We start from the raw sequence: 27,533 nt of genomic DNA, 5'->3' as shown, positions 1-27,533 counted from the left end.
GGAAATACTTTATCTTTTTCTGCATGGTAAAAAATATTCTATTTTATGGAGATAAGAAAGATAACATTTTCTCAGTTTTCTTCTGGGAATATAGTTTATTATATGTATAATGCATGGCTTGTGACAGGCATTTGGTGAAATTCCAAAGAAATTGATGTTACAGACTCTACTTCTCAAAATCTTTCTCAGAGATCGAGGGTATAAGGCATAGAGATGTCAAGTATGTATAATGTAGAAACTTGAGAAATGAAGCTATGAAGTAATATCCAAAATAATACCACACGAATGGATAGAGAAGCAGATCCATTGCAACTCTAGCCTATACTCAGGTTTATCCTGGGAAATTCATTAGCTGAGGCTATTATTTTGTTGTTTTTTCAGTTTGCTAGCTACATGCTTAACTGTAATGAGCCCTGTGCACAATCTCTGATTAACAGATCTAGTTCCTGATCTTCTTGACTTTATTCAGCTTTTTGTCCTACAGCCTAACAGATCTCTTTAGAATTGAAGGGACAGCCCCGACCTATGGGTGAGATTATGTTCTTATTTTATTTCTCCAATATAGATTTGAACACCACCTTAGAACCACCTTAGAACATTGGTTTCTTTAGGGATTTCTGTAATAGGATCTAGTAAAAGACATCTGCCCATTAGACATCGAAAAATTAAAATATGTTAGATTCAATAGCATTTGTCTATGGTTTTGTTTATAATAAAATTTCTAAACATCCATGAATTCCATTTTTAATTAAAATTTTTGCTTTCAAATCTCATGTGCTAGCTGGAAGGAAATTTGCAAAGACACTCCTTTTATAAAGTATCCCTTTACAATTTGGGAATGTTTGCCTTTTAAATTGACTGTAGAAAGTGAGTTTATATAAAAGTTATTAAAAGTTCCACTTGGCATAAAGAGTTAAATATGTTTAATGTGTATAACATATTTTTCAGATTCACAAAGTATCTTAAGAATGTATTTACTTTTCATAATTTTTTAACCCACAAGAATTTAATTTAGATTAATACTAGGGTATTAAGTGCCATATAAGTATAGATAAATGGCAGGTCATATTTGGCTCTAGCACTGAAATTATAACAGTGAGAATTATAAAACGTTAGTTATAATCCTATCTGTCAACAGGATTGTTTTGGTATTCCAGCAATTGTGATGTTAAATTCATAGGACAAAAGGGAGTATTTCATAAGAAGTATGATTTGACAATTAAACTTGAATAAAACACTTCTTTTTTGAGGAATAATTGACATATAACATTATATTAGTTTCAGGTGTACAACATTAATGTGTGAATATTTGTATATATTCTGAAATGATACCCACAGTAAATCTAGTTAACATGCGTCACCATACATTGTTATAAATTTTTTTCTTGTGATGAGAACTTTTAAGACTTACTTTCTTAGAAACTTTCAAATGTGCAGTACAATACTTTAACTATAGTCACCATGCTAAAAATGTATCGTGTCTATCATACCATAGAAAATGACCTCTTTAGTCGGTTAATATTCATTAATATATAGTTGGTGTATAGTGGAATCAAATGTTAAGTAAAAAAATACATATTTCAGGTATTAGACTTTGAAACTTTGATTTCTATGTTTGTTTTATATCTACATCTATTTTTATTGCTTTTTTAATATGAATGTCCAATATTTTAAAAAATGTCCAAAACAACAAATGTTTATGTATATATACACACTTGTGTATGTATGTAATAGATTATTAAAATAGCATTTTCAAAATCTGTAGCTGATAAAATATGTTTACCCCAAAAGAATTTTGAAGGATTATTAAATTACTCTGCTGTAGATGTTATTGAAATGAACTCTACCATTACTGAGGACACTAGTTTTAGATATTTTAAACCATTGATAAGTTTTGAAGTAAAGTCTGTTTTTCAATGCCTTTTGTTACTGTATGCAGGGTATCTCATTAAGTAGGCGCATATGGGCTGAGTAGCAAAGCTTTGCTGACTCGGTCATTTTTTTACTTCTTGTGTATTTTTTCTGTGTAGTGTGCCATTTTGTTGAATGGTGAAAAAGTTATGGTAGCCTTCAGTCATTTTTGTAGGATGCCATTTATTTACATCATGAGAAAATGAGGTCTTTATAAAATTATACCTTAGGTTTATTTATAGGTACCATTTCATACCTACAGTGCAAATTCTCAGAGCTGTGTAGAGCTGAGGCCATTATCAAGATTTAGAGGCAAAAGAAAAATCATTGTACTTTACAAGTACAGTATATTTATATTTACAATGTACAAAACCTGTAACTGTAACTCTGAACCTCTTAGAATTTGTCAAATTCTTAAAATGAAATTTAGTCTCATTTTTCCAAGTTGCTTTCTAATCTATATACATCTTGAGGTCATCAGTATTTTTTTCTAAATAAGAGGTTAAATTAACTATTATAATATCTCTTTTTTAAGATAAGTTTTGGAGTTCAAGAAATCTAATTGAATTTCTCAAAAGGAAATAATGAGATTTTCTTTTCTTTACACATCTGGGCAATTGCATCTAGAGGAATAGCAGAAATTATGACCTTTAGTTTTCCTGCACATTTTTCAGTCATGACATAGAAATTTATAAGCACCTTATCAAAGAAACTGAAATCATTTTTCATTCAGGGTCATATAGTAACAAAGCAAGTTACCAATGAATAAGTCTAAATTCTCAATTTTTCTCTTGGACAAAAATCGTGGATAGAATCCTAGACTAGAGTTCCGCGTATCTAATTTCAATCTAAACTATGCTATTTATTCCCTCTTAACATTTATAAGCCTCAACTTTCTTATCTGTCAAAAGGGAGGTACAATTCCCACCACACCAGATTTTGATGAATATTAAATGGGATATGCATGAAGCACATTCCATCTGGGAAGCAAATTATACACCTCATATTGACAGCAGAAATCCTATAGAATATGGCTTTCGGGAAACTGCCTGTAATGTTTATTATAAGGGAGCACTGTGGTAAAGAGAGTAAAACAACTGTGTTTCGCAGCTTGCTGAAAATTAAACATATGTCTGTGCGTCAGTGTGTGCATATGTGTATATGAAGGGAATTATTGAACATCTCTGATTTTTTTTACGCTTCTTTTTCATTGTAGTAAAAACACATAACATGGAATCTACTCTCTTAAATTTTTAAGTGTGCAGTACAGTATTAACTATATGCACATTGTTGTACAGCAGATCTCTAGAACGTTCTCATCTTAAATGACTGAAACTCTATGCTTATTGAACAGTGACTTCCCATTTCCTTCCCCACCAGCCTCTGTCAAGCACCATCCCATTTCCTGCTTCTATGAGTTTGACTACCTTAGGTACCTCATATAAGGGGAATCATACAGTATTTGTCCTTCTGTGACTGGTTTATTTCATTTAGCATAATGTCCTCAAGGTTAATACATGTTATAGCATATGACAAGATTTCCTTCCTTTTTAAGGATGAATGATATTCCATTACCTGTATATATAACATTGTCTTTATTCATTCATCCATCAGTGAACATCTAGATTGTTTCAACCTCTTGGCTATTGTGAGTAATACTGTAATAAACATGGCAGTGTAAATATCTCTTTGAGAGCTGTTTTCAGCTATCTTTTAAAATAAATACCCAGAAGTGGGATTAATGGGTCATGTGGTAGTTCTATTTTTAATTTTTTAAAGAACCTCCATGCTGATTTCCATACTGATTGTACCATTTTGTATTACCACAAAGAGTTCACAAAGCTTCCAATTTCTGCATGTCCTTATCAACATTAATTAGTTTCTGTTTTTATTCCCTGCAGTGGCCATCCTAACAGATATGAGATGATAACTCATTGTGGTTTTGATTTGTATTTTCCTGATGATTAGTGATGTTGAGCATCTTTTCATTTACATGTTGGCCATTTGTATGTCTTCTTTGGAGAAATACCTATTCAAGTTCTTTGCCACTTTTTAATAGGGTCATTTATTTGCTATTGATTTGTAGGTATTCCTTACATGCTTTGGATATTAAAACCCTTAGCAGATACAGGGTTTACAAATATTTTGTCGCATTTCATAGTTTTCTTTTATACTCTGTTGATTGTTTCCTTTGCCGTGCAGAAGCTTTTTAGTTTAACATAGTCCCAGTTGTCTAGTTTTGCTTTAATTGCTTGTGCTTTTGGTATCTAGCCAATAAATCATTGCAATGTTATGTTCAGACTAATCTTATGAAGCTTTTCTTTTATGTTTTATTCTAGGAGTTTTATAGTTTTAGGTTTAAATCATTTATCCATTGTGAGTTGATTTTTGTGTATGGTATAAGATAAGGGTTCACTTTCATTCTCATGCATGTGAATATCCAGTTTTCCCATTACCATATGTTGAAGAGACTGTCCTTTCCCCACTGTGTAGTCTTGGCACCCTTGTCAAAGGTCATTTGACCAAATATACATAGGAATATTTCTGGGCTTTCTACTCTGTTTCACCAGTTTATATGCCAGTACCACACTCTTTTGATTACTACAGCTTTGTAATATGTTTTGATGTCAGAGGGTATGAGGCTTCCAGCTTTGTTCTTTTGTCTAAAGGATGTTTTGACTATTCAGGGTCCTATGTGGTTCTGTATTAATTTTAGATTGTTTTTTCTATTTCTCCAAAAATGCCATTGAGATTTTGATAGGGATTGCGTTGACTCTGTAGATCACCTTGGAAATTTTAACAATATTAAGTCTTCCAATACCTGAACATGGAATGTCTTTCCGTTTATGTGTCATCTTTAATTTCTTTCATCAGTGTTTTGTAGTTTTCAAAAGTGTATGTTCTTTTGCCTCCTTGGTTAAGTTTATTCCCAAGTATTTTATTCTTTTTGGTAGTCTGTTCCTAAGTATTTTATTCTTTTTAGTGCTGTTGTGTATGGGATTGTTTTCTTAATTTGATTTTCATAATATTTGTTATTAGCATATAAATGTGCAACTGATTACTATATGTTGATTATGCATCCTACAGCTTTACAGAATTTGTTTTTTCATTAAAAGAGTCTGTGTGTATGTGAATCTTTTTTTCTACATTTGAGATCATGTCATTTGCAAACAGAGGTAATTTGACTTCTTCATTTCTAATTTGGATACCAGTTTTTTCTTTTTCTTACCTAATTGCTCTGGCTGGGACATCTAGACTATGTTGAATAGAGATGAGAGTGGGTATCAGTGACTTGTTCCCGATTTTAGAGGAAAAGCTGTCAGTTTTTCACCACCGAGCATAAGCTGTGGGTTTTCATATATGGCCTTTATTATGTTGAGGCAATTTCTTTCTAGTCCTAGTTTGTTGAGTTTTTTTTATCGTGAAAGGTGTTGAATTTTGTCAAACACTTTTTCTGCTTCTCATGAGATGATCATGTGATTTTTATTATTTGTTCTGTTAATATGGTATATTACATTGATTGATTTCCATTGTTGAACCATCTTTGCCTCCTAGGGGTAAATTCCACTTGTTCAGGGTGTCTGATTCTTACAATGTGCTGTTGAATTTGGTTTGCTAGTATTTTTTTGGAGGATTTTTGCAAGTATATTCATCAGGTATATTGACCTGTAGCTTTCTTTTCTTATAGTATCTTTGCTTGGCTTTGGTATCAGGTTAATTCTGTCCTCATAAAATGAATCTGGAACTGTTCCCTTCTCTTCAATTTTTGGAAAGAGTTTGAGAAGAATTCGTATTAATTCTTCCTTAAATGTTTGGTAAAATTGACCAGTGAAGCCATTTGGTCTTGGATTTTTCTTTGATGAAAGGTTTTTGATTACTGACTCAGTCTTACTAGTTGTAAGTCTGTTCAGATTTTCCATTTCTTCTAGGTTATTCAGTTTTTTTAACATGTAGTTCAGAGTATTCTTGTATAATTCTTTTTATTTCTGTGGCATCAGATATATATAATATCTCCTTGTTCATTTATGATTTTGTTTACTTGTATCTTCCCTTTTTGTCCAGTTAGTCAGGGTAAAGATTTGTTAATTATATTATCTTAAAAAAAATCAACTCCTAGTTTTGTTGGTTTTTCTATTCGCTGTTTTGTTTATTTCTGCTGTAATATTATTATTTCCTTTCTTCTGCTAACTTTGGACTTAATGTGTTCTTCTTTTTCTGTTTCCTTGAGGTGAAAAATTAGGTTGTTTATTTGAGATCTCTCCTCTTAAATGTAGGCATTTACCACTCTAAACTATCCAATTTGTGGATTTTTTTTTTGCTGCATATCATAAATTTTGGTATTTTGTGTTTTCATTTGTCTCAATATATTTTCTAATTTCCCTTTTGGTTTCTTTTTTGGTCCATTGGTTGTTCAAGAGTGTGCTATTTCATTTCAACAAATTTGTGAATTTTCCAGTTTTCCTTCTATAATTGGTTTCTAGTTTCACTCCAATGTAGTCAGAAAAGATATTTGGTATAATTTTAATCTTCTTAAATCTGTAAGACTGGTTTGTGATCTAACACATCATTTATCCTGGAGAATATTTCCTGTGCACTTTAGAAGAATTTGTATTTGTATTTATAATTTTTGTATCTTCCTTACAAATTGACTCTTTTAAAAAATATTTATTTATTTATGGCTGCATTGGGTCTTTGTTGCTGCGCATGGGCTTTCTCTAGTTGTGATAAGCGGGGGCTACCCTTTGTTGCGGTGCACGGGCTTCTCATTGTGGTGGCTTCTCTTTGTTGTGGAGCATGGGCTCTAGGCACACGGGCTTCAGTAGTTGTGGCACACAGGCTCAGTAGTTGTGGCTTGCAGGCTCTAGAGCGCAGGCTCAGTAGTTGTGGCGCATGGGCTTAGTTGCTCTGCAGAATGTGGGATCTTGCTGGCCCAGGGCTCTAGTCCCCTGCATTGGCAGGAGGATTCTTAACCACTGTGCCAGCAGGGAAGTCCCTAACTTGACTCTTTTATTATTTTATAATGTTCTTCTTTGTTTTGTGACAGTTTTTAAATTTAAAGTTTATTTTGCCTTATATAAGTGGACTACCCCTGCTTTCTTTTGATTACCATTTGCATAGATTATGTTTTTCCTTCTTTCCCTTTTAGCCTACGTGTGTTCTTAAGTCTGCAGTGGGTCTCTTGTAGAGAGCAAATAATTAGATTTAAAAAAATCAGTTTAGTCATTCTATGTCTTTTGACTGGAAAGTTTATACATTTAAAGTAATTAATGATAGTTACGGATTTGCTATTGCCATTTTTGAATAGATTTCTGCCCAGTAGTTGTTTTGTCCATTTTATCTTCTCCTGCTGTCTTTTTCCTTTTTGGTTTGTTGATTTTCTTTTAAAGTGATATGCTTTGATTCTATTCTCTTTTTCTTTTGTGTATCTCCTATAAATATTTTCTTTGCAGTTTCCATGGGGTTACGTAAAACATAGTTATGACAATCTTTTTTAAACTTATAACAACTTAACTTCAATCACATACTAAACTCTGTTGTTTTACTTCTTACCCCACCTATACTGGTTATTGATGTCACAAATTATATCTTTATGTATTATTTATTTATTAACATAATTTTATTATTGTAGTTACCTTTTATACTTTTGTCTTTTAACTTCTATACGAGAGTTAGAAGTTATTTATGCACCACTGTTATAGTGTTACAGAATTCTGTATTTGTGAGCCCAGAAATGTGGTTTGAATCTGATTTAGAGATAAATTCGATTTTTTGTTTTTGTTTTTGGTAATAGGATCATGGTCCACATCCAGATCCAGTGGATCCACTCTAACTTGGGGAACAAGGGACAGTCATTTAACGTCTCTAAAACCCTAATCTCCTATTTGCAAAATTTGGATACTAGTTGAATATTCATCAGTTACTTTTGTAAGTCCATTGTAAGGGTGTAAAACATGAAACTAATCTTATTGTATGTCATGACTATATTCTGAACACATGGATTTTTACCCCAGCCTAATTGATCCAATTGGCTCATTTTGACAGTAGCTACTTTGCCCTGTGTTAGCATAATAAAGAAATTTGAGTTTACTGCAAATTCTGAGTAATTAAAATTTTAAAATTTCCTTTTTATATTTGTATTAATTCCCTCACATATGTGAATGTGTCCATATCCATTTCAGATATTAGAAATCCTATAATTCAATAATTTAGGTAGATATTTTACGCTTAAATTAGTGCTAGTTGTAAGTAAGAAACATGGGTGTAAGAACATGAAGCATTGAATGGAGAGTAAAGAGAGTAGCTTTAGTTGTTGATCTTTTTAAAATCAGTAATCCTTATTATGCATCCTTTATATTGAAATTAAGATGTTACATTAAAGGGCTTCCCTGGTGGCACAGTGGTTGAGAGTCCGCCTGCCGATGCAGGGGACGCGGGTTTGTGCCCCAGTCCGGGAAAGATCTCACATGCCGCGGAGCGGCTGGGCCCGTGAGCCATGGCCGCTGAGCCTGCGCGTCCGGAGCCTGTGCTCCGCAACGGGAGAGTCCACAACAGTGAGAGGCCCGCGTACCGCAAAAAAAAAAAAAAAAAAAAAAAAGATGTTACATTAAAGATCTGAAATGCTGAAAGTCATGTCAGCCCATGAACAGCCATTTTTGGAAAGTGCTCTGTAAGAAGGTAGCAATTTACATAGCACATTTTTAAGCCACGCAGAGCAGTTCATGACCATTATCTGATTCATGGGAGGTAAAATCTCAAAGTCTATTAATTAAAGGAAAAGAGGCTTTTCTGATTCAGGAGAGCCAACCCTAACCAGATCTGGAAACCACTGCACTGCTCAGGCTTTCTGTGGGCAAGAAATTCAAGAATAAAACACTTGGAAGAACTGTGATTTTCACTCTGTGCCAACAGTTGCCATAAACCATGTGCTCTGTGTGTTTAAATGGAACTAAAACTCAATTTTCTGCTGGACAAATGTTTGCACTGAAAAAAGCACTGGTGGAGCTCACAAACAACCCTTTCAACATGATGCACATTTTTGTTTATTCTCTTGTTTTATTGTGAAAGTGAGATTTCTATACAAAATGAAAGACATGAAAATGACTCCAGTTGTGTATGTTAACTATTTTTCTACACTGCGAACTGGGCTGTGACTGACATACTTCATTTGATAGGAATGATAAACACCCTTTGTTGAGGAAAAAGGGGGTTTAAGACTTCCTGTAATTAATATACTTGTATCCTTTCAAGCAAAGTACATGCTGTGTATTTCTATGTTAAAGTACCAGGTAGTGTAAAAAGTGTTGTTGATGTGGTATGTGGTAGCTGAAGCCTTTTGTTTAAACCTTTGCTTCTATAAAGCATTATACTGGTAATGCTGTTTAGCAATAACTTTTGATTACTAAAGGGCGGTGAGACTTTTTTTCATGGGCAGTATTCATATTACACATAAATTGCACAAATGGAAAAAATGAAAAATATTCTGCTATAGTCTGGGAGAAATTTTGTTAAATAATGTTATTATATGGGTCGTTGAGTTCTTTTAGAGTCTTTTGAAGAGCGTCCAGGCTGTTTCCATGCTTTGTTTATATGGGGAAATGGTTTAAATAAAAAAATCTGAACTATTCTTGAATTAAGCCAAATATTTATCTTATGGCATTATTGATAGAAATTTTGTCATGTTCCTTGGAAATCATGCAATGTTTACGGGGATAGCAATTTTCTAGCCAAAACCTTACTCATGAAGTTCAGCTCTCCGACTTCTCAAGCGATTGCTCTTTTTCTCCTTCTTTGCCATGCATATTTGGCATGAGCCTCAATGAATCTAAGTCCAGATGAATGTGTGCAGAGTTTCTTTCTGTTTCTAACTCTGTATAGGGGTACGGCTGTAGCTTTTGTGTGACAAGCTTTAGTGATTTTAAATTGTTCTTCTGCGTTTCAGAATCTTAGTGTTTTTCTAGTTTGTGATTAACTTTCTGTAAAAAACATAAGCTGTTTCATATATTTATTGTTCTTCATTCTTCAACAAATATTTGATTGTCTGTCTACTATGTGCCAAACACTGAGTGGGTTACTAGGATGTGACAATGGCATGGTCTCTGCCCTCTTGGGAGATTGCGTGATCTACCAAAACATTTCCTCTCAGTCCCCTTTCCAACCCTGCCTCTAACTGAAGTGCCTATCAATACAGTAAACACTGTATGCATTAACCTTTCACTTTTGCAGAATCGCACCACTTAATTGTTACACTTAATGCTACTGAAAAGTATTGAACATATTTGGCTGCATAGGATGGTAATGTGTGAGGGGTTATGAGATGTTCCTTGAGGAGGCCAGCAGGCTTCAGAGGCCCTGTGGAGTCGTTGAGCAGATATTGAGCAAGTCGCACTGTGTGCCCAGCAATCTGTCCGCTGTTGGGAGGTCAGTGATAAACCAAATAGAGATCATCTTTTTCCACTTAATGTACATACATTTCAAAACTTAAATTACGACAGATACTGTGAAGGTTTTGAATCTTCTGGCTTATGTATCTTCTCCCTGCAGGAAATCCAGGTACAAAGCCAAATTTTAATTCCTTGGATGCTTAATGATCATAGAAATGGAGGATTAATGGGCAGATCCTGATCACTAGCCAGCTGATGCCCTTTCTGTGTCTTCATGCAGATTTAGGGGCTTATCTTCTTGGCAATTCTGACATTTGGTACATTTGTATCTATTACGACAGTTCCTATGATATTTTTTCATATCTACCTTCTGCAGCTTATACAGTAAATGCTTTCAATATAGTGAAATTTATCATGTTAAATTCCCAATGTTTGGTCCCTCATATGTACATGATTTGAAGTAGTGAATACATTTATCCATTCATTTATTCTTTGAATATGAGAGTACATTTGAGTCTCTGTCTCTTAAGTTTTTCTATTCATTATTTTTAAATATGCCAAATAAATTATTACTTTTCTGTATCCATCAAATGTAGATAATAAACACACACACATATATGTATATTTATGTATCTCATTAGCTTATTGTGTAACCAAATGAGATTGTGTATAACATATTTTAAATTATTCCAGGCATTCATGTAAGAGCTCAAGAAATGTTAGATATTATTGACACTAAATAATACCACATTCTAAATCTAATAAAGAAAAATAAAAGCACATTTATCTTAAAATTGCTTCTTTCATCTATAATCCAGGCTGAGACCACATACGTGGGTACTTATGTATTTGTCTACAGTCCTGTTATTTGGTTCTACCTTATCCAATTTTATTTTTGAGTGCAGACATTCAAAAAATTCATGGTACCTGCAAATAAATTAACTCAAAGTTCTGGCAGGAATTTTAAAATTATCTTTTCTGATATGATCATATTATGAACGTATAACAGTAACTACAGAAAAAATTAAAAATATATTTAGACTGCTTTGGGGGAGAATCAAGATACTGAGCATTAAATAATGTTTGCAGTAAATTCTTTCTGTCCATACTAGAGGATTCAGCAATACACCGCGTTTACCACCAGAAGGTGCTAGAGGGAAATGAAACCAGCTCTATGGATGCTTTGCACTGGTTTTTTTCCCATTTGCTTGGTGGTGTTCTTTCTCTCTAAATAATTTCCTCCGTTCAGTGACAGGTTTTCATATGGTTTCAATATTATATCTACAGAGTTTCAGGGATTTGTCCATGTGCAAAAAACAAAAGCAGATTTTTAATCTGTTTATTCACCAATAAATAACTAGAAAAGGTTTTAGAAAAAAAAATTGCATGAATTGTTTGAGAACATAACAGTCATGTAATTGAAGATAAATATTTTATGCTTCTGTGTAAAAATTCATCTTTTCAATCAAGTTTATAAGTAAACCATATGTTCTAATTTCAGATCTTTCAAAGGTCAATTTACACTCACTTCAAAATAAGATAGAATTGAAAATGGTATTTTTAAAATAAATTTATTATTTATTTATGGCTGTGTTGGGTTTTCGTTGCTGAGTGTGGGCTTTCTCTAGTTGTGGCGAGCAGAGGCTACTCTTCATTGAAGTGTGCGGGATTCTCGTTGCGGTGGCTTCTCTTGTTGTGGAACATGGGCTCTAGGCACACGGGCTTCAGTAGTTGTGGCACGTGGGCTCAGTAGTTGTGGCTCGCGGGCTCTAGATTACAGGCTCAGGAGTTGTGGCACACGGGCTCAGTTGCTCCGTGGCATGTGGGATCTTTCTGGACCCGTGTCCCATGCATTGGCAGGAGGATTCTTAACCACTGTGCCACCAGGGAAGCCCAAGAATGGTATTGTTGAATGCATAATTCTAAAGTACATTTTCTAATCTTGTAAGTAAATTGATTAACTGTAAAGACTTCACTGACTTCCAAGTTTCCTAGATATAAAGTAGTACCAGGTATCCACGTGTATTTTATTCAGATAGCTTATTTCAAGATAGTTTAAGCATCTAGGAGATGCTGGCATTAAGAAAAAATTCCATCGAGGATTTCCCTTTTCTTTCCCATTAGGAACTAAAACATGCTCCTCAGATTCCTAAATCCAGTGCTTATTTTCATTACTTCTATAAAGGCATAGAAAGAGGATAAAATAGTAAAAGGACAATAATACTATCCTAGGAACTGTTTCTGTCTTTCAGTGCTAAAAGTCTTCCAGCTATATAGATACTTTCTAAAGTCCTTTTGTAATATTAATGTAACTGATGAAAATTTATTCATTCATCATTTTAGCAAGAAAAACTATGCAATTTCCCTGAATATTCTTAGGATATTTGCCATCTACATTTTCATTTAACATGTGTTTAGAAAAAACAAACAAAAAAAAAACTTGCATCTGTAAGCCAGATAATTTCTCCAGGTTTTTAAAAAAATTTCATGGGTTCAGTAGAAATATGGCAGTCTTAAGCACAATGCTGCCAACTGGTAAAATGGGGCTAAAATCAGAGAAAGGAGAAGCTGCAGAGAGCTTGCCTACAAAAACGTACAAAATATGAAAACAAAAACATGTCAACTCTCCTATCCTCATATACCCTATTGTATTAGTTTCCTATTGCTGCTCTAACAAATTACCACAAACTGATGGCTTAAAACCCTAAAGTATTTTATCTTACAGTTCTGGAGGTCAGAAGTCCAAAATGGGTCTCACTGGGATAAAATTAAGAATGCAAGGCTGCATTCTTTCTGGAGGCTCTGGAGAGAATTTTCCTGGCCTTTTACACCTTCTAGAAGCTGTCCCCTTTCCTTGGTTTGTGTTTTCCTTCTATCTTCAAAGCCAGCAATGGCTGATGGAGTCTTTCCTTTCCTACTTTGCTCTGACTATGACTCTTGTGCTGCATCTTCCACATTTAAAAGACCCTGTGCTTACACTGGGCCCTGCCAGATAATCCAGAATAATTTCTTTATTTCAGGGTCAACTGATTAGCAGTCTTAATTACCCCTTCCCTTGTAATATAACATATTCAGAGTTTCCAGGGATTAGAATGTGAACATCTTTGGGGAGGCGGGGGTCATTTTTCTGCCTACCACATCTATCTTCTGTGCATTTTTTACTGAATTGAAATACTATGTGTATAATTTAGCATTTTCTCGCATCAGCAGTTTTTAGCATACGTCCTTTCACAGCCACACAATACTACGATGGAAGAATTTACTGTACTCACCTAATGTCGGCAGTTTCACTTACTCAAAAAATATTTATTGTGTTCCAGTTATGTTAGAGGTATTCTGCGAAGAAGTGAGGCTTTAGTCATAAATAAGACAAAGCTTCTGCCTTTCAGGAACTTATGGGAAAATGGAAAAGAAAGGAAAGAAAGGGATTAACCAGAGAATTAGTTCATTAAAATTGTGACCTGGGCATGAAAATGAAAAACAGGGTGCCATAAAAATGGGAAGAATATTCTTGGGCGCACTTTCCCTGATAAGTGACATTTAAGTTGACTGGAACGCTGGAATGGTTTATACGTGTTAGGAAGTGAGGAGGAGGGTTTGAGGCAAAAGGAGGAGCACGGGTAAAGACCCCACGTCAGGAAGCTACTTAGCAAATTGGAGGAATCTGAAGAAGTCAGAGAAATCTCCTCCTTGGTGAGGTGAGCAGAAGAATGGCTTAAGATAAAAGTGGAGAGGTGGGCAGGGTCCAGATCATGCAAGACGTCACACTGCCGGGGTGAGCATATTGGGCTTTGTGTTAAAGACAGAGGAAAGGTATGGAACCCTTTTAATCAAAGGAGAAATACAATAAGATTGCATTCAAAATGATCCCCCTGGCTGCAGCCATTCATGAATGAAGGGAACAGAGATGGAACTGGAGAAGGGAGGCTGTGTTGAGAAATGTCCACAAGTTGATGATGAAGTGAATAGTGAGGGTGGCAGGAGCCATGGGGAGGTTGTCTCTGTTCATAAGAGCAAGTATAGGCAGAGAAAGAGCAGTTGTAGTAGGAAGATTGAGTTCAGCCTTGGGTATATTGAGTTTGAGAGACCTTTGAGTCATCAACGTGGGGTTTCAAGGGGGGAGTTTAATAATTTTTTCAAGGTCTGAGAGTTCACTCTGGGCTGGAGCTGTATCTGTGGGCATCTTTAGTCTGTATAAAGCAACAGTAAACATGGGACTGAAGTAAAGAGGAGGGGAAAAGGGAGCCATTTCCTGTTTCAGCTCTTAAGAGGAACAGTTAAAATATTGCATAAATCTTTGACCTTTTTTTTTTTTTTTCTGATATCATTTAGAAGTACCATTACCAAGTTTAGGTATAAATATTTTAATACTGAAATGAAACTTACATGGCACATAGACAAAACTAGGGAAGGGCTTTCCAGGGAGAGAGAACAGCGTGAGCAAGGGCCAGGAGGCATGAAGATATGTGCTGTTCAGCATAGTCTGGAAGTGTCAGTATGAGGAACGGGGTAAGAAATAATGCTGAAATATTAAGCAAGGGCCAGGTCGTAATGGGTTTTCTTTGTCATGGCAAGAAGAATTTGATTTATTTATACATGACTCATGTTTGTTTATTACTTACAACGAAGCTGAGACTGTTGTAAGAATTTTACCCTTATTAAATCAACAAGTCTATGAAGTAATCACTGTCCTTAGTCTCGCTTTTTATTTTAGACAAGTAAGGCACTGAGACAGTAAGTAACTTGCCCTAGTTATACAGCTAGGGAGATGTGCTGGAACTCGAGTCCAGACAGTCTATATTACACAGCGGGATAAATGCTGTTGCTCGGCGTCCTTCTAATTATTCCTTTTGTGGGAAGCCACTCCCCTATTCATTCCATCAATCGTCTGCGTTCCCACTGGCTATCAGAGTAGGCAAGAAACCCAAACTGGCCTCATCAGTATCTTTCCTTAGGATTAAAAGTGGGAATAAAAGGGTACAAATCCTTATTCCTCTGGGAGCATAGCTGGTGGAATGTACGCTCCAGATTGCAGGTGACTATGATTCCAGCCTCGTGGGCATCGTCAGTGAAGTTCATAAACCTAACACACCAAGAGAAGCAGAGAAGAGATCTAGTGAGTCTTTTGGAGGTATTCCAATACCTGATTCATTCCAGTCTGTCGGGGGCAAGCATCCCATTTTGGCAGTTTGGTCACAGAAACCAAGGAATGCCTAAGGTTGTCTGAGTTGGTTACTCTAGCTTGTGATCAAAAGCGTTCTATTGCATTTTAGCACACAGTGGCATGGTTAGATTTGTGTATAGGAAAACACTCACTTGCAACAGTATGGAAAATGCAAGACTAGAGACAGAAAGAATATAGCTTGATTATTTCTGTAACCCAGATACACATTGCTTAAAAATGGACTAAACCATTACCACTGAGGATAGAGGGGAGACAATGATATAAAGCACAGTAATTTAGTCACACCTATTGAATTGTTTTATTAGTTGGGGAAGGATGAGGGAGAGGGAGAAAATATCCAGGTCTCCAGCTTGAGTAGTAAGTTGAATACTGCAGTGGTATCGTTTAAGGCAGTAATAGCTTGAGGGCAGAGGAAACAGTGAGTCCAGTTTTGTAAATGATGTCCAGAGCACATTTGTATATGTTTACTTGAAGAGAGGCTTTGGCTTCATATATATATATATATATATATATATATATATATATATAGGTTTGGAAATCATCAGTATGTTGGTTTTAGAATGTAAGATGTCATTATTGATCCTTGCTAAAACAGTTTTAGCAGCAAGAAAGGCATAGAAGCCTGATTTCATAATTGGAAAGGGAAGGGAAGTCTTCTGCTTAAACATGGAAGATTGAGTTCACATGTTTATTTTCTCAAATCTCACTAAAATGTTAGCAAAGAATAAAAACCTAACAGGAAAGAGATGGGAGAGGATATGAATAAGCTCTATGGCACGTTGAAGAGTGAAGTGCAAAGGAAACATGGTTAGTAGAGTACAGAAAGCTGAAATATAACTACCTGAAGAAGGAAGAGCCAACGAGAAATAGAGTTTTGCCTCCAGACCCTGGAGGAATCGGAGATGACAAGAATCACTGAAATGGGGGATGAATGATAGCTGAAATTCCTAATGAGCTATTTAGTCTCCCAGATTCCCTCTGCAGCCATGTGACAATTCCTCCTCAATCCTGAAATAAGGCAGGAGGTTTACTCCCTGGTGAAACTGAACAGAAATAGTATCAGACACACTGTTGTATCTGATACAATAATTTCAGACACAACAGAAAGCCTGAAAACGAGATAAGTAATTGGCAATGTAGGTTCTAAATAGAGAAACCATGAAATCCTTCCTTTTACAGAATGCTGCATCCAAGCTTTTAGCTCCCTTAGTGGGAGAATGATAGATTTCTTTCTCAAGAAATGAGAGTGGGGGAAAAAAAAATCAGGAAAAATAGCTCAGAAAAAAATGAAAACATTTATAATACATATAGCAAAAGAAAACTTAAAGAGCAATCATTGATAAGCTCAGAGGGGAAAAAAGATACATGAAATAAGAATAGGATGAGATATTTAAAACAGAACATTTAGTGAACAAACAAGATTTTTAGAAATGAAAAAGTATAACTCCAAGAAATTTTTAAAAAAATAATGTAAGGTTTGGCAGTTAAAAGTGAGGAAGACAGTAACAGCTAAAAAAGACACAGAGAACCATAATAGGAAAGGAAAGTAAACCAAGAAGTCTAGTATCCTAATTAATATACTCAGTCAATGTTTATTGAGCATCATTATGTACCATCTATTGTTCTAGACGCTGGGCTATTGCAGTGAATAAAATAAAATTCTATGATCGTGAGTTCCAATGAGACAGAATTGAGAAGATATAAGTAAAAAAAATTAGGAGTGAAATAATACATAGATAATCTGGCTTGAGTTATTGAGGTTCCAGATTGAAAGTGCCCATTGAATTATACAGTATAATGAATTTTTTAAAAAAAGAAAAAGAAAGGCACATCATGATGAGATTTTGAACAGTCATGATAAAGAGAAAAATGTAAAAGCTTTCAGAAAAGAAGGTAACTTTCAAAAAAGAATAAAGAATTGTGTCCATCTAGAGGGCTGGGAAGGTGGGAGAGAGGGAGACGCAAGAGGGAGGAGATATGGGGATATATGTATATGTATAGCTGATTCATTTTGTTATAAAGCAGAAACTAACACACCATTGTAAAGCAATTATACTCCAATAAAGATGTTAAAAAAAATGAATAAAGAAGACCTTTCTTGAAAGGGGTGCTAGAAGCCAGAAAAAAATGGAACAATTCCTGCGGTACTTGAAGGAAAATGTTTGCCAACCTAGATTTTGATATTTAGCTAATCTCTGAATAATATGAGGATTAAAACAAAAGAAAAAGAAAGGTATTTGAGCAAATACATGGCATTGAAATTTTTACCACTCACCTCATTTATGGTCCGTCAAATCAAGGGAATAAATCAAGAATGGTGATTACGTGAGATTCAGGAATGAAGAGATCTAACCCAGAAGAGAGGTGAACGTAATTCCTAGAAAAATGAAGTTGCAGGCAAGGGTGACACCTGTATACCAGACCTACAGAGCAACCAGTGATGACTGTTGGAGTATAGGGGAGGGCTCCAGGGGAAGGTCTTTCAGAGGAAATGAAAAGTTAAAATGATGGATTAGCCTACGTGCTCCCCCATAAAGGTTCACAGAAGAATTTAGTGGCAGGAACATAGAAAACTATGCAGATATTTTAAAAGAGGCAATTAATTCCAAGGAAAAAAATTATAATAAAGTAAACGATTTTATGATGCAGTGCATGACCCAGCAGTAAACAAAGTTACTTAGTTACTGTAATGTAAACACCAAACAGTGATTTCTATCCAAATTGCGATGAGAGAAAGCTCATTAGGGAGTAAACTCATAGGAGAAAGAAAAATCCTCATCTTCCGTGTAAGAATTCAAGGGATTCTTGAACTTTGAAATAATAGGAACTAGCACAGCTATTGTTTGTATCTTTGAGATAAATTACAGAAAAATTAACTAAGAGTTAAAATGATCGCCTTTCAAGGAGTTGAACTCCATGTTGACACAGAGGACTGCTGTTCTTATTAAAATCTTCCCAGCATTATTTAACTTTAAAAAAAGTTTGCATATAACATTTTGAATATAAAATTATATTTAGATTCTATTAATTAAAAAAGAGGAGGAATGTTTGAGGAAGAGTCTGAAATGTGCAGTTGTCGCTAGAATTAATCCATAAGGGGCAGAATAAAGAGAAGTGAGGATCTATTGCTGCCTTTAGCAGCTTTAGCGTGGGAGAGGTTTGAATCGGTTTATAGGATACAGAGAATGAAATAGTAGAGAGGAAGAGTTTGAAAACCAGGCAAAAAAAGATGAGAACCCACAAATGAAATCCCCCAAATAGTAAAGTTTGCATTGGGACCACTGCAGTGGACTGGAGTCCCTGCAAGTTAATATTCTTCTCCCTCATTAGGGATCCCTGGTGCCTTTCCCACCCAAAATTCAATAGCCTACTTTGCAGCTCTTGTGCAGGGGTGATGAAGTAGGGTTGTATCAGTTGATGAGCGTTTACCAAAAAAGGTTATGGCGTTGAAATGGAATGAAGACAGATGAAGAGGAATTTAGGAAAGGAGCTGGACATTAACTGAACCTGAGAAGAATTTGACTGAAAGAGAACATTCATCTATGCAGGGAGATTTGAAGGAAGGCTCTTCTCATTGTTTCTGAAGTTGCCTCCATGGGTTAGTGGAACCAAGCTACAGGACCTCAACATTGTGTCTCCGTTGCTTGATTATTTTGGTGACATACTCCTCAAACTGGATAGAATTCAGTCCTTCCTACAGATAATCATTACAAATATGTTTGGCGATTACTGCTGACATTAATGAGAGGTTATTGCTGCCATATTTTCATTGCTTCATATGGAATGTATCATCTAATCCTTGTCACAGCTCTACGAGGTACACAGAGTTCAATTAGCAAACTGTCACCAAGCCAGTGAATGGAGGAGCTGATATTTAAATCTAAGTAGCCTGACTCCTGATCACGTGTGGTTAGTTATTATCCTATGTTAGCTCTAACTAGATTGTGGACAGAGGAATAGCAAGTGCACAGGTTGAATAAAGGGAGGGTATTTGGGGAATTGAAAGTAATTAAGCAGAGCCAGAGCATAGGATCTAGGATGCACATATAAAGGGGGCATGTGGGAAACTGGTAGAAAAAAAATCTGTAGACATCGGAGAAACTAGTTCATGAAGAACCTTTTTGTCATATTGAAGACCTCTGGGCTTTAGCCTGATAGCTAGAAGGAGCCATTGAAGGATTTTAAGTAAGAAAATGATGTGATTAGATTTATTTTAGAAAGGGCCCTCTGACATTATAGAAGATTGTTGGAAAAGTCTGAAGAGGGGATATAGGGATGAGAGCATTTAAGAAACTGATGTTGATAGAGGTAAAAAGTAGGCACAGAGAAGAGGGGACAAATAGGACAGGCATTAAGGAAGTACATTTAATCAGTCTTAGTGAAAGATTGGAAGAGGGGATGAAGGGTATGATTCCTTTGTTTTTGCCTTGAGTAACTAGGTAGGTGAAGCACCATTCACCTATATAAGAAAACCAGGAAGAAGAGCATGGGGGAGAGAAGGAAAATATGTCTTCAGTTTGAGATATAGCAATTCTGTGTGACCTGGGAAGCTTCTAGATGGAAATGTGCAGTGGTTGGTTGCTTGAGTGTGTGTGTGTGTATGTGTGTGTGTGAGAGAGAGAGAGAGAGAGAGAGAGAGAGAGAGAGAGAGAATGAATATGAATGAATGGATGTGTAACCTGTGTATTTGAGCCTGGGTTTAACCTGTATAAATCACCTGCACATATTGGACATGGTTGTAACTGTCTCAGGGACATAAGCAAAGTTACAAAACATCATATAGGGGACTTCCCTGGTGACACAGTGGTTAAGAATCCGCCTGCCAATGCAGGGGACATGGGTTCGAGCCCTGGTCCGGGAAGAACCCACATGCTGCAGAGCAACTAAGCCCATGAGCCACAACTACTGAGCCTACACTCTAGAGCCCGCGAGCCACAACTACGGAGCCTGCGTGCCACAGTTACTGAAGCTCACGCGCCCTAGAGCCCGTGCTCCACAACAAGAGAAGCCACCGCAGTGAGAAGCCTGCGCACCACAACGAAGAGTAGCCCCTGCTCGCCACAACTAGAGAAAAGCCCACGCACAGCAAGAAAGGCCCAACTCAGCCAAAACAAACAAACAAAAAAACATCATCTGGGATCATTTGACAGATGTAAACTAAATAGTAAAGAGGAAATGTAGTTATAATTGGGGGAAAATCACATTTAAATGATAGCTAGAAACAAAGACCACAGAGGAGATAGAAGGGGAGCCAAGTTCTGAGGGAAACCAACAAATAATGGTTTCATGAAAGCTTGAGAATAGTGAGTAGAATTTCAAGGAGAGAGTGATCAAATTTTACTGAAAGGCCACTAGACCTTTTGGCACTTAGCAAGCCATTACTGACTTGGTTTAGATTAGATTCATTGAGGAAGTTGGGTTAAGAGCTTGTTTTCAGTTTATAGATAAAAGAGAGGTGAGGAAATAAATCCAACTTGTGTAGACTAGACATTTCCCAAAGCTAGGAGATAACGTGAGGAAAAATAGGGTAAAAGATTTTTTTTAAGATGAGAGAGACTCAAGGAAAAGAGTCAGAAAAGAGAGGTGAATTTGAAGATTCTGAGCAAAAAAGGAATCGTGGAGGAACATTTCAGTGGGAAAAGATAGCGTCCAGTGTACAAAAGGGGCCATTTGACTTAGAAAACAGTTGAGATATCTTCGTTCACTAATGCTGTAAGGATGAAAGTAGGAACGTGATGGAGAAGGTCTAGCAATCTGTCAACTTGATAGACTCTACTTTTTTACATCCTATCCTGTCTTCCATGAACCAGTCGTTTTTCCTTTCTTGGATTCCCGTTGTATTTGTGGTCTTTTCATTTGCATACTTAAATTGGTTCTGATATTTAATAACTTAATTGCATACTTAAATTTCCAGTGCATGTGGGGAGACTCTCCTCAACTCCAACAAGCAATTCTTCGACACCAGCAGGGTGTCCATGAATTCAACTCAATTCTGACGGTTTACCCAGAGATAGCATCGATTCCACAGGTTTAAGGGTCCAGTTCTACAAGACTGCATCCCCATTTCAGACGTTGCAAGCCCAGGTTGTTATCTTTCCTTCCGAGCTACTGGCTATAAATCAGAGGTTCTCATAACATCCTTCTTGGGTTTAATTAATTTGCTAAAGCAGCTAATAGAACTCAGAGAAATATTTTGCTTACTAGATTACCACCTTATTATAAAAGGATATAACTCAGGAACAGCTAGGTGGAAGAGAGGCATAGGGCATAGTATGGGGAAAGGGCACAGAGCTTCCATGCCTTCTCTAGGTGGGCACTCTCCCGCATCTCCATAGTGTTCACCAGCCCAGAAACTCTCCGAACCTCATCCTTTTGGTTTTATGGAGGCTTCATTATATAAGGCATGATTGGTTAAATCGTTGGCCACTGGTGATTAATTCAACCCCCAGGTCCTCTCCAGAGGTCAGGGAGTGGGACTGAAAGTTCCAACATTCTAATCACGTGGTTAGCTCCATTGGCAACCAGCCTCATCCTTAGGTCATCCAAATGACCAAATACATATTCCTTATAAATCACAATATCACAATACTTTTTTATCTTGGAACCAGAGACCATGTCCCTTTGTCCTTCTAATTCCTCAGATTCAATATGTATGCTAGCCATGTGATAATCTTTAATCTTTGGCTGATACCTTGATCTGTACATGAGAAATACCTGGCATAAAAAAACCCCTGAGTTTTGAAGCATTGGCTGATGACCTTTATAGAAGTCAGAGTCACAGCAACTAAATTTGAGGTTTTTGATTTGCGTATTTGGATATAATTTTGCAGTCTGAGCAGATGATCTACAACCTGGCCTCAGAGATCTGCCTGCAGTAAATTGTAAGATGTGCCTTCTTTTTTTTTAACCTCCAAAAGTGGAAGGGATGAGTCAGCCCATCTGGGATTTTAAACAGCCAGTTCCAGGGACACTGCACAGCCCAAAGCCATGCCTCCAGCAAAGCACTATTAAAAATATTCTCTGCTAGGCAAGACCGCCTAATGTGTCAACCTTGACTGCTTCCTGTAAGTAAAAGGAAATATTTAGAAGTAAAAACAACAGAATTACTATTGAAGGCAATCATAAGGTTACTTCCTTCATTTGCCTTTGAAAATATGGTGTGTGTTTTATTCCCTGATAGCCTTGATGTTTTACATGAACAGTCAGATGTAACTCATTTTACCAAGGACGGATGAAGTTGAATCAATTTTCTCTCTGAAAAAGCTAATAATGTGTAAATTGATATATAAATGTTGGTGATATATACTGTATGTGCACTGGAATGATAGTATAAGCTTTTTTCTGCACAGATATCAAGAATGTGATATTATTCACATAATTGCCAAGATTTAGACACAACAGGACAAAGAGATATTTTAAAGAAAAAAAATGAGGAATCATACAAATTTTGACAGGGTCTTTTAATGTCTGATAAGATATGTATTGAAAATTAGTATACTGAACATTGTTTATAATATTAATAATAGGGCACTAGAAAATGAGAGTTACCTTTGACTATAAACCCTTTGTTCAGTTATTCTTAAATAGGATTTTAATGTCAGTACCAGTATGTGCAAAATATTAATAATAAATGAATTAACATAAAGGAAAGTGCAGGTCACTGTTCACAGTAGGAGCTCAACAATGGTTAGCTGAATTTGAATGATATAAAGATAAGAGGGAAAACATGTTAAACCCTCCTGTAAACAGCAGATGACCCCTGGCAGGAGTCCCTTCTTTTTCTTAGCTTGATTAAAGACTTTCTTACTATTTAGGGTGATTATTTTTCTTCTTTAAATTTTCCAATATTCCTTTAAATTTTCTGCCCTGTTAGATATTTTATTATTATCATCAGAAATATATATATATATTTTAATCTTGGAAAGACAAATTACTTCCTTATATGCAGTTTTACTTTAAAGTAATGGTGCATGAAATACCTGTTATTTGAATCTGCTGTTATAACTCCAGACACAGCCTTTCATAAAATGAAGCGCCATGTGCAATAAATGAGCGCATATACCACTACATAAGCTTAAAAATAAAACAAAATCTTTACAAAGAGTTACCAAAGTCACAACAACATTTTTTAACACCCTCATTCGTACGTTTAATTGGTATGCCTGTATCCTTCCGATGTCTACACTTCCCATCTGCTACTCAAGGACAGATTCACGGGGGGAGGACTACAACAAGGCATGAATACTGGAACCTTTGGGTCCTGGGGGGCCACCAATGTCATTACTGTTCTAAAGAAATTAAATTCAAGATGTACTGTGTATTCTCATGGCTCTCAGAGACATTGTCGGTCACCATAAGAATTTTGATGTTTGCCCACGATGGGTGAACCCATTGCATGGATTTAGGTAAATGAGTGAAATTGTCAGGCAGGTCTCTTGGGCAGCACTGTGGAGGACGGATTTCGGAAGAACAAGATTAGTGTTAATGAGGCCAGTTCAAAAGTAGTGCAGTAATATTGAGGTAAGAAGCGATTTGAGCCTAAAATTATGCTACTTCTATTTTTTTCCCTAAAATTTCGTTTGGCCTCCATTGAACTCTGGGAGTGGGTGAAGAAATAAAGATATGGAGAAAAAGAGAAATTCAGTATGATTCTGTGCATGGTTACACCATTCATTCAGATGAGGAAGGCAGAGGAAAAAAGATGTGTTGAGGTTGATGTGTCTTTGGAGGTACAGGGAGAAATATGTACTGGTCACATGGTATCCGGAATGGAGATGAAGATTTAGGAGTCATTAGGGTGCACCTGGTTTTTGAAGCCTTAGGAGAGATTGAGCTCATCCAAGGAATGCGTAGAACAGTGTTTCTTAAAGAGGAGGGAAGAATAGCAGAATCCACTAAGGGTCGTTTGCAAACTCTACGTTCTGCTTCCCAACATCGCAGGGGTGGAGAAGGAAGCATGTATACTTTGAAAAAACTCCCAGGTACTTCTTTGATATGCCGTCCTCTCCCAAGGGATGTGGACACTGATACAGTTTTAAAAGTTCTCCAGGAGATTCTGATGTACACCCAGGACTAAGAACCACTAAAGGCAAGTGAAAGGGGAAGAAGGGTGAGCATTCCATCTAGGAGAAACAGAACTCAAATGAACAAGGCCAGACCTGATAATGTTCTCTAAAGGTGACAAGAACAACTACAGAATGTTAGCAACTGTCACAAATTAAAGGATAACTTTATATATGTAATTTCTGTGAAGGACTCATAGCCATTTATCGGGCTCTTCAACTACTAGTATGCCATCTGCCTTGTAAGAATTCAACAGCCACTGCTTTTCTAGAGATAACCGGTATTTCCAAGTGTTTCGCATTCATTTGGTGACTGAATCTGACCACATTCTAGAAACTTTCAAACATGCTTTCATGTGTTTTTCTAGTTACCTTTTGAGTGACAGTGAATTTCACTAGCTTTTCCCTTGCTCCCTCTTCTCTCTTTACTCCCCTTGATGTCCCACCCCATCCATCTTAATTTTGGCATCCTGTAAGAATATACGTCCTGTCTCCAACTTATTCTTCCTCATTGGGTTCCTGGATGTTTAACTTTAGCTTCTTTCTGTTTGTTCCATAGTGAATCTCTCAAGATATACAGTCTAGTCCATATCCAGTTGGATTCTGATGGCAAATCAAATATAAATGTGAATTATGGAATTTTTTCTTGGTATTTTAAAATCTCTCCTAATGTCCATCTTGTCATCTCTTTTTATCTCTTTATCTTTTTAATTGATCAGTTGGTAGAGTGAAAATGCCAAGTCTCACTGCTTCCGCCTTAATTTTTCTGCACTTCAGTTCCTATTCTGTAAAATGGAGACAATTGCAGTAGCTTCCTCATGGGGCAATTACGAGGCGTATAGAAGGCTTTAGTTGTTATCATTACTTCCTAATGACACCTCCTTTTCTCCCCAAAGTTTATAAATGAGTTTACCAAGATATAATTAATGGAAGCCAGACCCAAAAGTGCACAAGTGCACACACATCCACAGAAGCACACAGGCACACGTACATATGTCTTGATTTGGATGGTGGTTACACAGGCATATACATTTGCCAAAGTTTTTCAAGCTGTATACTTAAGATGTATACATTTTCTAGATGTAAATCATACCTCAATAAAATTACTGGGCGGAAAAGGTGTAATGAGAAGCAGAGCAGTAGAGCAGTTAAGATTGTGGGTTCTGGAACTGGATTTTGGTTTAAACCCTGGCTCCAGTACTAACTGTTGGTGTGATCTGAGGCAAGAGATTGGCCTCTATTTCAGTTTCCTCATTAGTTAGATCTGGATAAAAGGACCTATCTCATAGAGTTGTTATGAGGACTAAAGGAAGTAATCTAAAATAGTACTTGGCACATCTTAAATAGCATATAAATGTTAGCTACTGTTTTCTCATATGTTTTCTTAAAATAATGGCGTTACATATTTCTAGGGTATGTGTCTTCTTTGTATATCCCATATCTTTACTTAGGTAGTGTCTTTTTCATGCAGAGAAAAAGGTTTTATACTTTTTTATTACCTCTGTGTATGTCCAGCATTTAGCCTGATGCTACATTTAATAGGAGCAAAATCAACAGTTATTGAACATTCACCAAGAAGGTCATACCAGATCAAAAGACAGTTTTTATTGTAAAAACTGATTAAATTGGGTATTCCTAACTAGTAGTGAAAATTGTGTCTGACTGATTTAAACCAAATCTACCCAAAGAATAATTATTCCTTTAGCAGCAAATTTTAAAATGGTATGAAAATAAGTTTGTGAGAAGTAAACGGATTTTCTTTTAACCTCAACTATTCTACTCAACCTTTCAGATCCCAGAAAATTACAGTAATAATAAATTGGAATAATGTCAGATGATGGAAAATTCAAATCCACATGGATAATTGTCTCTTCTAAGTAGAGAGTGGCTATGGTTCTGGAGCTTTAAACATTTAAATCTAAAAGACAAATGTCCTCGTGTTTTAAAATGATTCACACAGTGACCTTTTTCATTATGCATTTGAATTGTTTAAATCAAATTTTAATATGAAGTACAAAATCTGTTTGATTTAACAGTCATTTGTATGAGTTAAAAGAATGTCATCAGTGCCTTAAAAGAAAATTACAAAGTTTATTTTTTTAATTAAATTGATGGTAACCGTATTATTAACTAACAACATTTTCTATTTGTTCAGTTACACAGTAAAGAGAAAAAAAGATCCCACTTGATTCCCAGTTCTTGGATTAGAACTGATAATTACTATTTATTGCATACCAATTATTTTTCAATTCCTATACTTGGTGGATTTTACAGGTTTTATTAAAACTGTTGCAATGTAATAATTATCCCCCTGTAGACATGAGAAAACTAACAATATAGCACTCAATTTAAAGCTTAAACATGCTTCACTGAATGTGTGGATATTTTCCTCTTTAATGTGAAGTTTCTAATATGTGGAAAACTGGTACGTAGAACCGGAATGCTTTAAAAAGTGTGAAAATAACCGTCTAGAAAGTGATAAGGTGATATGTAACCAAAAAATGGGCCATTACAGAAGTCAAAAACATATATTATTGGTTGGATGAAATCTGATTTTGCAAAAATAAAAAAGGGGGGGGGCTTCCCTGGTGGTGCAGTGGTTGAGAGTCCGCCTGCCGATGCAGAGGACGCGGGTTCGTGTCCCGGTCCGGGAGGATCTCACGTGCCGCGGAGCGGCTGGGCCCGTGAGCTATGGCCGCTGAGCCTGCGCGTCCGGAGCCTGTTTACCTCAATAGGAGAGGCCACAAGGGTGAGAGGCCCGCGTACCGCAAAAAAAAAAAAGGGGGGGGGGATGTTTATGACATATATGGGGTGAAGGGGAGAGTTATTCTTTTACAAATTAATTTTGAAATAGTATGTTGAATAGTTCAGTTTGAAAAAATAACAATGAAATTAGGACTCATCATACATTAATAAAGGTATATTTCCAGTTAAAGGGAGTGTTTTACCCATGGTACTGTGCTGATGAATCCCATTCTGTGGTCAAGACCACAT

The sequence above is a fragment of the Lagenorhynchus albirostris genome, chromosome 11 (assembly GCF_949774975.1).
Source record: "Lagenorhynchus albirostris chromosome 11, mLagAlb1.1, whole genome shotgun sequence".
NCBI lineage: Eukaryota > Metazoa > Chordata > Mammalia > Artiodactyla > Delphinidae > Lagenorhynchus > Lagenorhynchus albirostris.
The sequence above is the reverse complement of the archived record's forward strand: the minus strand, read 5'-3'. Positions refer to the sequence as shown.